The sequence below is a fragment of the Scyliorhinus torazame genome, chromosome 4, assembly GCF_047496885.1.
Source record: "Scyliorhinus torazame isolate Kashiwa2021f chromosome 4, sScyTor2.1, whole genome shotgun sequence".
NCBI classification, from domain to species: domain Eukaryota; kingdom Metazoa; phylum Chordata; class Chondrichthyes; order Carcharhiniformes; family Scyliorhinidae; genus Scyliorhinus; species Scyliorhinus torazame.
The window spans coordinates 236,694,754-236,708,428 of NC_092710.1; the positions used below are offsets into that span (position 1 = coordinate 236,694,754).

The 13,675-nt window shown below is 44.9% G+C and overlaps 1 protein-coding gene across 2 annotated transcripts in view; it reads right to left on the reverse strand.

Annotated features, from left to right (window-relative positions):
* bach2b (BTB and CNC homology 1, basic leucine zipper transcription factor 2b) overlaps positions 1–11,940 on the reverse strand; it is a 402,051-nt gene extending 390,111 nt beyond the window's left edge. For both annotated transcript variants that reach the window (XM_072499499.1, XM_072499498.1), the window contains exon 1: positions 11,492–11,940. The gene's annotated coding sequence lies outside the window, so the exon portion shown is untranslated. The remainder of the gene's footprint in view (positions 1–11,491) is intronic.
* Between the last annotated feature and the right edge of the window lie 1,735 nt (positions 11,941–13,675).

Sequence of the window (13,675 nt, forward strand, 5' to 3'; positions counted from 1 at the left end):
CAATAGGTTTCGGCAAGCTATTTGTTTGTGGCCATCATCATAACCAAGTTCATTCCTGTCTTCATCCGACAGCCAAACATTAACAACGATATTGTAGCGGTAGTGGAAAAGGGGACTAGGAACTTAATATTCCGAGTTATAACATTCTCAGGAGGGACAGGAAGGGAAAGGAGGGGGACATGGATAGAGTGGTAATGAAGCTGAAGATGTTCAAGAGTGCTAGAATGTAAGCATAACATGAACTTTGTGCTGAGAAAGAACCATAAGAATAGAGTTACAAAATACAAAGGGAAACTACACACCAAAACTGCAAACATAGAACATAGAACATAGAAAACATAGAAAATACAGCACAGAACAGGCCCTTCGGCCCACGATGTTGTGCCGAACCTTTGTCCTAGATTAATCATAGATTATCATTGAATTTACAGTGCAGAAGGAGGCCATTCGGCCCTTTGAGTCTGCACCGGCTCTTGGAAAGAGCACCATACCCAAACTCAACACCTCCACCCAACACCAAGGGCAATTTGGACATTAAGGGCAATTTATCATTGGCCAATTCACCTAACCCGCACATCTTTGGACTGTGGGAGGAAACCGGAGCACCCGGAGGAAACCCACGCAGACACGGGGAGGACGTGCAGACTCCGCACAGACAATGACCCAAGCCGGAATCGAACCTGGGACCATGGAGCTGTGAAGCAATTGCGCTATCCACAATGCTACCGTGCTGCCCTCAAGAACAAATAAATCTACACTATATCATTTTACCGTCATCCATGTACCTATCCAATAGCTGCTTGAAGGTCCCTAATGTTTCCGACTCAACTACTTCCACAGGCAGTGCATTCCATGCCCCCACTACTCTCTGGGTAAAGAACCTACCTCTGATATCCCTCCTATATCTTCCACCTTTCACCTTAAATTTATGTCCCCTTGTAATGGTTTGTTCCACCCGGGGAAAAAGTCTCTGACTGTCTACTCTATCTATTCCCCTGATCATCTTATAAACCTCTATCAAGTCGCCCCTCATCCTTCTCCGCTCTAATGAGAAAAGGCCTAGCACCCTCAACCTTTCCTCGTAAGACCTACTCTCCATTCCAGGCAACATCCTGGTAAATCTTCTTTGCACCTTTTCCAGAGCTTCCACATCCTTCCTAAAATGAGGCGACCAGAACTGTACACAGTACTCCAAATGTGGCCTTACCAAAGTTTTGTACAGCTGCATCATCACCTCACGGCTCTTAAATTCAATCCCTCTGTCAATGAACGCGAGCACACCATAGGCCTTCTTCACAGCTCTATCCACTTGAGTGGCAACTTTCAAAGATGTATGAACATAGACCCCAAGATCTCTCTGCTCCTCCACATTGCCAAGAACTCTACCGTTAACCCTATATTCCGCATTCATATTTGTCCTTCCAAAATGGACAACCTCACACTTTTCAGGGTTAAACTCCATCTGCCACTTCTCAGCCCAGCTCTGCATCCTATCTATGTCTCTTTGCAGCCGACAACAGCCCTCCTTACTATCCACAACTCCACCAATCTTCGTATCGTCTGCAAATGTACTGACCCACCCTTCAACTCCCTCATCCAAGTCATTAATGAAAATCACAAACAGCAGAGGACCCAGAACTGATCCCTGCGGTACGCCACTGGTAACTGGGATCCAGGCTGAATATTTGCCATCCACCACCACTCTCTGACTTCTATCGGTTAGCCAGTTCGTTATCCAACTGGCCAAATTTCCCACTATCCCATGCCTCCTTACTTTCTGCATAAGCCTACCATGGGGAACTTTATCAAATGCCTTACTAAAATCCATGTACACTACATCCACTGCTTTACCTTCATCCACATGCTTGGTCACCTCCTCAAAGAATTCAATAAGATTTGTAAGGCAAGACCTACCCCTCACAAATCCGTGCTGACTATCCCGAATCAAGCAGTGTCTTTCCAGATGCTCAGAAATCCTATCCTTCAGTACCCTTTCCATTACTTTGCCTACCACCGAAGTAAGACTAACTGGCCTGTAATTCCCAGGGTTATCCCTAGTTCCTTTTTTGAACAGGGGCACGACATTCGCCACTCTCCAATCCCCTGGTTACCACCCCTGTTGACAGTGAGGACGAAAAGATCATTGCCAACGGCTCTGCAATTTCATCTCTTGCTTCCCATAGAATCCTTGGATATATCCCGTCAGGCCCGGGGGACTTGTCTATCCTCAAGTTTTTCAAAATGCCCAACACATCTTCCTTCCTGACAAGTATTTCCTCGAGCTTACCAATCTGTTTCACACTGTCCTCTCCAACAATATCGCCCCTCTCATTTGTAAATACAGAAGAAAAATACTCATTCAAGACCTCTCCTATCTCTTCAGACTCAATACACAATCTCCCGCTACTGTCCTTGATCGGACCTACCCTCGCTCGAGTCATTCTCATATTTCTCACATATGTGTAAAAGGCCTTGGGGTTTTCCTTGATCCTACCCGCCAAAGATTGTTCATGCCCTCTCTTAGCTCTCCTAATCCCTTTCTTCAGTTCCCTCCTGGCTATCTTGTATCCCTCCAATGCCCTGTCTGAACCTTGTTTCCTCAGCCTTACATAAGTCACCTTTTTCCTCTTAACAAGACATTCAACCTCTCTTGTCAACCATGGTTCCCTCACTCGACCATCTCTTCCCTGCCTGACAGGGACATACATATCAAGGACACGTAGCACCTGTTCCTTGAACAAGTTCCACATTTCACTTGTGTCCTTCCCTGCCAGCCTATGTTCCCAACTTATGCACTTCAATTCTTGTCTGACAACATCGTATTTACCCTTCCCCCAATTGTAAACCTTGCCCTGTTGCACGTACCTATCCCTCTCCATTACTAAAGTGAAAGTCACAGAATTGTGGTCACTATCTCCAAAATGCTCCCCCACTAACAAATCTATCACTTGCCCTGGCTCATTACCCAGTACTAAATCCAATATTGCCCCTCCTCTGGTCGGACAATCTACATACTGTGTTAGAAAAGCTTCCTGGACACACTGCACAAACACCACCCCATCCAAACTATTTGATCTAAAGAGTTTCCACTCAATATTTGGGAAGTTAAAGTCGCCCATGACGACTACCCTATGACTTCTGCACCTTTCCAAAATCTGTTTCCCAATCTGTTCCTCCACATCTCTGTTACTATTGGGGGGCCTATAGAAAACTCCTAACAAGGTGACTGCTCCTTTCCTATTTCTGACTTCAACCCATACTACCTCAATAGGGTGATACTCCTCGAACTGCCTTTCTGCAGCTGTTATACTCTCTCTAATTAATAATGCCACCCCCCCACCTCTTTTACCACCCTCCCTAATCTTATTGAAACATCTATAACCAGGGACCTCCAACAACCATTTCTGCCCCTCTTCTATCCAAGTTTCCGTGATGGCCACCACATCGTAGTCCCAAGTACCGATCCATGCCTTAAGTTCACCCACCTTATTCCTCATGCTTCTTGCGTTGAAGTATACACACTGCAACCCATCTCCGTGCCTGCAAATACTCTCCTTTGTCAGTGTTCCCTTCCCCACTGCCTCATTACATGCTTTGGCGTCCTGAATATCGGCTACCTTAGTTGCTGGACTACAAATCCGGTTCCCATTCCCCTGCCAAATTAGTTTAAACCCTCCCGAAGAGTACTAGAAAACCTCCCTCCCAGGATATTGGTGCCCCTCTGGTTCAGATGCAACCCGTCCTGCTTGTACAGGTCCCACCTTCCCCAGAATGCGCTCCAATTATCCAAATACCTGAAGCCCTCCCTCCTACACCATTCCTGCAGCCACGTGTTCAACTGCACTCTCTCCCTATTCCTAGCCTCGCTATCACGTGGCACCGGCAACAAACCAGAGATGACAACTCTGTCTGTCCTGGCTTTCAACTTCCAGCCTAACTCCCTAAACTTGTTTATTACCTCCACACCCCTTTTCCTACCTATGTCGTTGGTACCAATGTGCACCACGACTTCTGGCTGCTCCCCCTCCCCCTTAAGGATCCTGAAGACACGATCCGAGACATCCCTGGCCCTGGCATCCGGGAGGCAACATACCTTCCGGGAGTCTCGCTCGCGACCACAGAATCTCCTATCTATTCCCCTAACCATTGAATCTCCTACAACTATTGCTTTTCTATTCTCCCCCCTTCCCTTCTGAGCCCCAGAGCCAGACTCCGTGCCAGAGACCTGACCGCTAGGGCCTTCCCCCGGTAGGTCATCCCCCCCAACAGCATCCAAAACGGTATACTTGTTTTGAAGGGGAACGGCCACGAGGGATCCCTGCACTGTCTGCCTGTTTGTTTTTTTCCCCCTGACTGTAACCCAGCTATTCTTGTCCTGTACCTTGGGTGTGGTTACCTCCCTGTAACTCTTCTCAATCACCCCCTCTGCCTCCCGGATGATCCGAAGTTCATCCAGCTTCAGCTCCAGTTCCCTAACACGGTCTTTGAGGAGCTGAAGTTGGGTGCACTTCCCGCAGGTATAGTCAGTGGGGACACCGGTGGTATCCCTCACCACCCACATCCTACAGGAGGAGCATGTAACTGGCCTAGCCTCCATCCCCTCTTACCTTAAAGAATATAGCTGCTGTGTGGACTAACTAGATCTCCGCCCTTCGACTCTGCTCCCAGTCAGCTACACTTCCTGTAAACTCCTGGCTCTCTTCGCACTCTTTGCGGAAATGTCGGAAACAAAATGAAAGGAGCACCTTACTCCCTCCTCACCTAACTCCCTCGGTCACCAAACTCTCACTATCGCACTCAAAAAGCACCAAATTCAGCACTCCCTCGGTCACCAAACTCTCACTATCGCACTCAAATGCACCAAATTCAGCACTCCCTCGGTCACCAAACTCTCACTATCGCACTCAAAAAGCACCAAATTCAGCACTCAGTGCAAACAAAGTCTGCACTTTGCATACCTGGGACAACAACAGAAAAAGATTACACAAGCAACTTTCTGAAGAACAAAATCTGCAAAACAGGGACATGGTTACCCCAAGAGTTAATAACTTAATATTTGTGTGTGTGTCAAAAATGAAGGATAAAATAAATCTGTCTTACCATTCATATCTTATAACCAAAGTGTAGCTCTAAAAACACTCAAGAAGCTTGACACCACCGAGGACAAAGCAGCCCACTTAATTAGCACCCCAAGCTCCACTTTAAACATTCACTCCCCCAACATCGACACAGAGTGGCAGCAGTATGCACCATTTACAAGGTGCAGTGAAGTAATTCACAAAAGGCTCTTTCGACAATACCTTCCAGACATGTAGCCTATACCATCCCTGCAAGGACAGGAGATGCAGCATGAAACACCATTGTCTGCAATCTCTCCTCCAGGAAAGCTTATTCCAGAGCTGAGAGCCTAGGAAACTAAAGGCACACCCAGCAATTGTGGAGCAATTAAAATTGGGAATGCTCACGAGGCCAGAATGGGAGGAGCAGAGTTATTTCAGACAGTCATGGGGCTGGAGAAGATTTCAGAGAGAGGGAAGGATTTGAAAACAAGGATGAGTGTTTTAAAATCAAGATGTTGCTTGACTGGGAGGCAATGTAGATCAGTGAGCACAGAGGTTTTTTTATTTATTCCTTCACGGGGGTGTGGATGTCGCTTGCTAGGCCAGCATTTATTGGCCATGTTGCCCTTGAAAAGGTGGTAGTGAGCTGCCTTCTTGAACTGGTGCAGTCCACTATGGGGGAAACAGGGTTTATGCGAGTTAAGGCACAGGCAGTAATGTTTTGGATGACCATAGGTTTATAGAAGGTAGATGTCAGAGACCAGCCAAGGGTGCATTGGAATAGTCAAGTCCAGAGGCAACAAAGGCATGAATGAGTGTTTCAGCGCTGAATCAGAGTGGGTTGGGCAATGCTACAGAGGTGGAAATAGGCATTTTCAGTGATGTTGCAGATGTGTTGGGAAGCTCATCGCGGGGTCTTGGTTGTGACTTCATCTCAAACTGTTGCCTGGGAAATGGATGGCTTTGGTAGCTGGAGAACGTTGTTCAGAGCGAGGACCAATAAAACGATGGTTTCAGTCTTCCCATTATATAATTGGGGGAAATTTCTGATCACTCAGTACAAAGAGGTTGGATCAGCAGACTGATAATTTAGCAATATTGGAGGATTTTAGAGAGGGACTAAACTTCATTATTAAATAGATCCTATACTTAGTCATAACTTAACGCAACAAGTTTAATTTGTGATTCATCTGTAAATTAAACAAGGGAGATGCCATTTTCATAAGGCTAAGAAATTCTCACCATAAATTGGTAATTTACTAATAATGATGTGCAAATTAAATATGCTATTGTTTGACCAGGGAATAGTAGGGCACTGTTTTTGTTATTGCTCTGTATTTTATCACTCAAAAGTACCTCTGTGGCCAATTCTAAGAGAGAGTGTCTCATCTGTGCAGAGAAGCCACTAGAAAGGCTTAATGATGAGCTTGTTTATCTTGGAAATCGCTTAAGAGGCTAAATGAATGCAATATAAAGTCCACAATAGCATGGATAGTAATATAAAAAACAACTTCTGTTTATAAAGTATTTTAACATCTTAAAATGTTGTGGTTGGCAATTTGCATTGTCATTTTCCTGAAGGGACACATCGCATAACTTCTTGTCTCCATCTGCTTTGTCCAGTCAAACACCCTTGGCTCCAAATTTCTGATATTTTTAAAGCTAATAAATGAAAGATTCTCAAAGAAAATTAGTACACAATTTTTAATGTCTAGTATTTTCTCCTACATTACTTGCACCCAGTAAATTAATCTCAAATTCCTGGAGATGCAGTACAATCCTTGATGGTTGGCAACCTGAGCTCAAAAGGCACTTTAGAAGCAAACAATGGTTATCCAGCAGCTACAAAGGAGACCAACTGTAAGAATAAACAAATTAGTTTTGAGAATTCTTTTGAAGGTGAAGAGGTAGCAAGTTAGAAAGGAGTGAGTGTACAGCTAAGACAGCCAAAAACTCTGCCACTGAAAATAGAATGAAAGGAAGAATTCAAAAGACAGATTCAGAAGAGTAGAGGGACTAAGTGAAAATTATATTTATCTAGATCCTTTCATGACCTCAGGATGTCACAAAGTCCTTTGCAGCCAATTAAGTACTTTTGAAGTGTAGTCACTGCTGTAATGTAGGCAGCCAACTTAATATAGCAAAGTGTCACAATAGCAATCAGTTTTTGTTGAGGGATCAACACTGACAAGGATGCCAGGGAAAACTTAATTACCCTTCAAGATATGATCTCTTATCCATCCAAGAAGACAAGACAGGGCCTTCCTTGATTTAACATTGCATCCCAAAGATGGCATCTCTGTCAACACTCCGGCTGTGCTACTTTGGCAGGCTTTCCAGTGGAACATGAATCCACAATCTTTTGACTCGGAACCAATTGTGTCATCACTGCGCTATGGCTTGTATTATACGGGTTGATAATTAAAACCTCTTCTAATTCCATATTTTCTTATGCTCATTTACTTTTCTGCATTACACCCAGCTGGTGTGAATTATAGCTGCAAAAAGTGAGTCACTGTGGAAGATATGTAACACAGCATGTTGATGTTGGATCTTGAATGAGCCCTTTGAGGCTTCAGTGGATCAGCAGGTAATATTTCAAAGAATTATCACAATATGTAATTCTGTTTGAACACCTTTGAGGTGACCATTTTTTATTTAAAGGGAACAAAAGGAAGCCAGAATCACACTTTATTTTACCAAAACGCGACTGTGCAGTCTGGGTTGCCCACGAACTTAGATCAACGCACAAAAGATGAGATCTGGTCGGCAAAGAAGCCGATCGATAGTGCTCTAATATTTTCCGACCTTTCACCAGCAACTGATGGGGATGCAACCGAGCGTTTCATCAATGTTATCAGCAACAACAATGCTGATGAGTCACCCGTTGGTTACTCAGTGGCGGAAACCAGAGATCAGCTCTGACCTCCCCGGTCGTGTACACTCATTGCTTTATTTATGTATTTTTGAGCGGGCTGCTATCGGACAGGCTCTCGCTGCTCCTCGGTGGCTGCAGCGAGGGAGGGAGCGAGCGGGCGCGGCGCTGCCCGGCGCCTGCCCCGGGGGCGGTGAGCGCTGCGACAATCGCGTCCGAACGCTGCCAACAATGACTGCAGCGCACCCCGCGTTCCATCCGCCCAGCCAGCCCCGGCGCCCATTGGCTCGGGTGACCCTCTTCCACGGAGGCGCTGTGGCGCTGCTGAGTGGTGGCGGCGGCTTGTCAATCAGAGCAGCCGGTGAGTGGGTTGGGATGACTCGGGGGGGGGGGGGGGGGGGCACGCGTCACGTTTTGGTCTGTGCGCAGGTGAGTCAGCACCAGAAGTGCACAGGCAGGGCTCCTGAAAGTGCTGACGCGCGGTCACCGCACACACACACAAACAGTCGGAGCAACTCGGCACTGCGCACAAATAACAAGAGGGCATTGCCGTCCACACAACTCCAGTGGCAACCGGCAGGCCGCTCGCTCTTCATCACGGCGGAGTGGGATTACGTTAAAACCACAGCTTAGTAAACAATACCACACCAGGCAATTACTCGGCTGCACAAAAGGCGATTAGCAGCGCCCTTGTTCGGCACCTATTCACGGCTATGTTTAATGGCTCTTATTTACACCGAGTGTGTCCGTTCAGTTTGTCCTAAAACAATGTCTGTGTGTCGATACCTTGAAGATAATCCGGATGATTGGAACAGGTTCATACTGATGTCTGCCTCCCAGCAATCCAAACAAAATATAAAGCGTGGACTTAAGCCGAAAAAAACAAATCTTTGCAGAAATGAGAAACTACCTTTTCCCTTAGACATTCCCATACACATAATCACCGACTTGTGTGTATGAAAAATTGTAAGGCTATATTCCTCAGGTGCTTAGATTTCGTATTAAATAAGAAGTGTCGACCTGACATTTAGTTTGCGGCGTTTTGAGGTAATAAAATAGGAAATATAATTAAACATGAAGGAGTTTCAGTTTCGATCTCACATAAGATATTCCGAGCTTGTTATTTCAATGCACCTTCAGTTACATTTTCAAATGTTTTGCAATTGTAATACTTATTTAGGTGGAGTGGGTAGGTGGAGAATAACATTGCATGGCAACGTTGAGCAATGACAGACAGTATAAAGGTTTTTTTTAATGGTGACATTCCGAAATAAAAGCAAAAAAAAGTTATTAACACTAGGGAAGTCATTATCTGAAAGAAACAGATTTCTGGTGGGCTAGATTATCAGAAACGTTATCCTGAAGAATCTAAATGTTTATTTTTCCAACATTGGCTGCTCTCTTAAATGTGAGCAATTTGCTTAATCCTGTGTATATTTTCTTAAAATGGCTGTTAGCTTTCAAATTTATGCCCGGTATCTGTTTTATATTAAATATTCACTTATGGTCCTTAGATAGAACCAGTCTTGTCTTGGTATTTTGGAATGTAAACATGTAAATTACAATGCAGCCCTTCAACCGTTTTTGTGTAAAAGTCCATTAGTCATATAAGTATAGGAGGAGTTAATGTAATTATTGGGATCATATTTAATGATTTATTTAAAAGCAAGATTATGAATGGGAGGTATTCTTGGTTGAACCAAAATATTAATGTACAGCAGCATCTTCTAATACAGTTGCCTGATTTTGAACCTCCGCCAAAATTTGGGGATGTTAGGAGCAGGTTAGGAGCTGATTCACTTAAGCTTTATATCACATGACCCGAAGATACCCATTCATTTAGAGTTTCGTCTTTATGGGGGAATTCATTTCTTATTCTGATAAGCATAGCTAAATGGATTCTGACGAAACTCGAGAGGAGGTAAATACAGAAGTTTATTTTAATACCATTATCTAAGTATCTTAATTGTTTCAAGCAATGTCAAAAATCTTATTTATTCCATGGTTATCTTGGACAAGGGGTAGTTTGAGAACATAGCCGAATTGGATCTATTCTGCAACACTGGGACCTCAGCCAAGACCATGAAGCCAAAAGCTTGGACTGTAAACAATCCTGACTCTAAATATTGCCCAAAGTCATACTTACTCTTCCACAACTTCCCAATTATATAAAGGACACAGAAAAACGTCCTTCCTTGCAGATAAATCATTTCTTTAAAATCATACAGTTTCAATAAAGTATTTAATTGTACAGTAGCGTCATCTCAAATCTAGGTTAGTAGCGGCAAGATGACAGGCACCAGGTCATTTACACATCACTGTTCTTATCAATGTGTCTCTAGTTCCACAAGGGCGCATAAACACGAATACGATGAAACGTATTCCTTTGTCAGAATAGCGCATTTCGCTCAACAACAGCTCTGAGTGCATGGAAATTGTCGTAAAACCGATACATTGGAAGCGCAACACATTATGCTGTTTAAAAGAGCGGTGGCAGGATATTCTTGAGATTTTTAAAATAATCTTTCAATCAGTGCACTGGCGCTATGCTTAGAATTCTCCACCGTCACCGTTCAAGAGCATGTGCAGGAAACAATATCCACAATATTTGCTCACGGTGCTGATCCTATTATCAAAACAAGCTCTAGCTCGTTTGCAAATTTGCAGAATTTCCAAAAACCCCAGCATTTTTTAAGATGGTCCAAGTTGCAACGAAAGTATGAAACCTACTACCCTATCCAGAGCGCTCAGAAATTATCTCGGTCGCGCACTCAACAATAACATGCATTTTCATTGAGAAAACTGGACACCACGTAGACTTTTGGCCTATCGTTTTCCAATTTCAGTATACAAACTGGATTGATTTAGGATTTTCTACTGTTACTCAACGCCACTGTTGAGAAGGGGGAAATAAAATTATTTACTGGGACAAACTATCCTTTTCGTGTAAACATTGCGAGAAGACTTACGAACACATTCGCTATATATAGATCTATATATCACAAAGAATGCATAGTCACAAGTACTGCATCGTCGGCTGTTTGTTGCATTATCCACTGTAAAAAAAAACACACTGGATACTGGATATTATTTCACAACTGCCTCGTCACTTGTCTAGTTGTTGCCACTTCCAAACATATTGTATGCTTAAACGTGCAAATGCTTGCATGTTCACATCACGATGCTTTGAGATGTGACTTTGCAACAAACCATTAAAAGACAAAACATGAGCAGATCAGTGCAGAATGCCATTGTGTCAGCCAGATTCTGGAGCGAGATGCCAAGGCTAAAAGGCGGCAGGCTGTTGATGCCTTTCGCTGCTGCTTAGAGCTCGGTCAAGGCCTCGACTTGGACTGAGCTCCAATTCTATTCAGCATGTCCGCATCGTGACAGCTCGAACCAACAATCAGCAACCATGCTCGTCAGCGAGGCTGCTCTGGCTGCTCTCTTTCTGCACAGCAAATCACATCGGTACAGTTACTTGGATCACAGAGGTCATGAACACTTCCCCCACCCCACCACCTTAAAAAAAATAAACAAATTGCATTCTCCTTACCCTGGTAACTTTCGACTATGTTCAAGCCAGCTCCAAGTTCAAAACAAATACATCATGATCCTGTGTGCCAGGAGCTTTCCAAAACGAGCCTGGCCACCGGCGGAGGGAAGCTGAGTTGAGCTGAATCGGCGTGGCTGCTGGCTTGTTTTGAATATGTTGGGGAAGGGGAGGGCAGCGTCTTTGGGTTATGTTTTCCAATTAGTTGCTTCTCTCTCCACAACGTGGAGGTGAAGAGCTTGCAATCTTGAACTGAGTGAGAGAGAGAAAGAGAGCACGGAGCAAGCCCCCCTCCCTGTGCCGTGCAGCGCCGCCTCTTCTCCTCCTCTTCCTTCCCTCCCTCTCTCTCACTCACTCACTCTCACTTGGTTTCATTTTTTGTTGACATTCAGCTGCTGCTGACACGCGCGCTCTCTCTCCCTGTCTGACGCACGCGCCGCCGCCGCCGCTGCTGCCAGTGCTTCAAACCCCGGGAAGGCTCCTGGGGAATGTCGAATGCACCAGCTCCGCTCGCGCGCGAGCGAGTCTGATTGTGTGTGCGCGCGCGCGCGAGCGAGTCTGATTGTGTGTGCGCGCGCGCGCGAGCGAGTCTGATTGTGTGTGCGCGCGCGGGCTTACACTGCCGCTCGTGCTCTCTCCCAGCCACACGCCCCTCCGAATGTGAAGGTTGGGAGAGGTAGTACGCATGCGCGCATTCCGCTCCGCTTCATTGGGATTCCATCACTCACGCCCTCCCCCCCCTCCCCCACCACCACTACAACCAACCCCCCGACACGGCGCATGTGCGGTGGCATCCGCGCAAGGGACGGGAGGGAGCGCGCTGGTTCACTTTGATTGATTGACAGTCTCCCCTCTGAGACTCCCGCAGTGGGCAAGTGCCGGAATCTAAAGGCAACACATCTCGATATGCTTTTTTTTCTTCAGTATCTCCCTCGTTATGCACATCAATAATATGGTTTGCCACCAAGTGTTTCCAATAAATGCAGCGTGCACTGTTAATGCAGTGCTTCCGTTGTTAGTTGGAACTGCATGTTTTATCACATTCTTCACATTACCTTAAAAAAAAACACCAGATACAAATCAGGATGTCTCGCAATTACCTCGCCTGCAGTCACACCTTCCGCAGCAAATAGTAAATTATGGGGTGGCGTTAACGGATTATTGAGCGCTGGCTGGTTCACAAAACCATTGCACATTGTGTCAATGGAATTCGGTGTAGGTGTTGCCTAATTCGTTGCCCAAAGGCAATTTCTGATCACAATAATTGCCGTGTAAACATGCATCGACTGCAGAATGGTGAGCGATCTGCATCTAATGTGAAAGTGCGTCTTCTAATAAGATAAAGTTTCGGTCGGCGAAATCAAGAATTCGTTTGTGATAAACGATCGAAGGGATGCTGCGACTAGGAGATCGATTCGTTTCTCACACTTTTAACCAGTGACAAAGTTTGCCTTGAGTTGATGCAGGGAAAGAAACGCTTGGGGAGCAATGTTAATGAAGCTGAAAATATTTTGTTTCAGTATAAGTCCATAAACTTCAACTCCGGGATTCGGGACTGCAGACATCCTAGAGTGGGCGAGTGTATCCTCCTCGTTGACCTTTACAATGGAAAATGTTACTTCAGTGCGGGGTATGTTTGATGTCAAGAAAGCATCTTGTCATTCACGGTACCCACACGATGGTTTGTGTGTGGTTCTCTGGCTAATTTTGTCTTGCATGTCATTTTAAAGAAACTGCCAAGACAAAAACCACACAGGAATAACCAAATAAATGTAACTATATTGTCCCAGCATTTGGATAAATATTGGTTAGGAAAACTACCAGAGTAAGAGAGAAGTCCGCATTTTACATTATTTACAGATTGGATTAGTATCGAGATCAAATCACTACAGATGACTGTTACAAATTGCATTATTAAACATCCATAATGTTCTTTCCCGGTGATTTAGTTGGCTAAGGCAGTGGAGAACTGAGCTTTTTAGGCAAAAGAAATCAGACTAAAAGCCCCCAGAATGCAGTGAGTCAATTTATGTCCAATAGTGACAGACCCTATCACGAGACCATAGGAACATGACAGGACCCCTGGGTTGGGAAGGGGGAAAGCAATCAGGGTTCTCACTTACGATCAGTCTCTATAAAAACTCCTACTAAAAGTGAATTTGTGGGGATATCAAGTGCAAATTAATG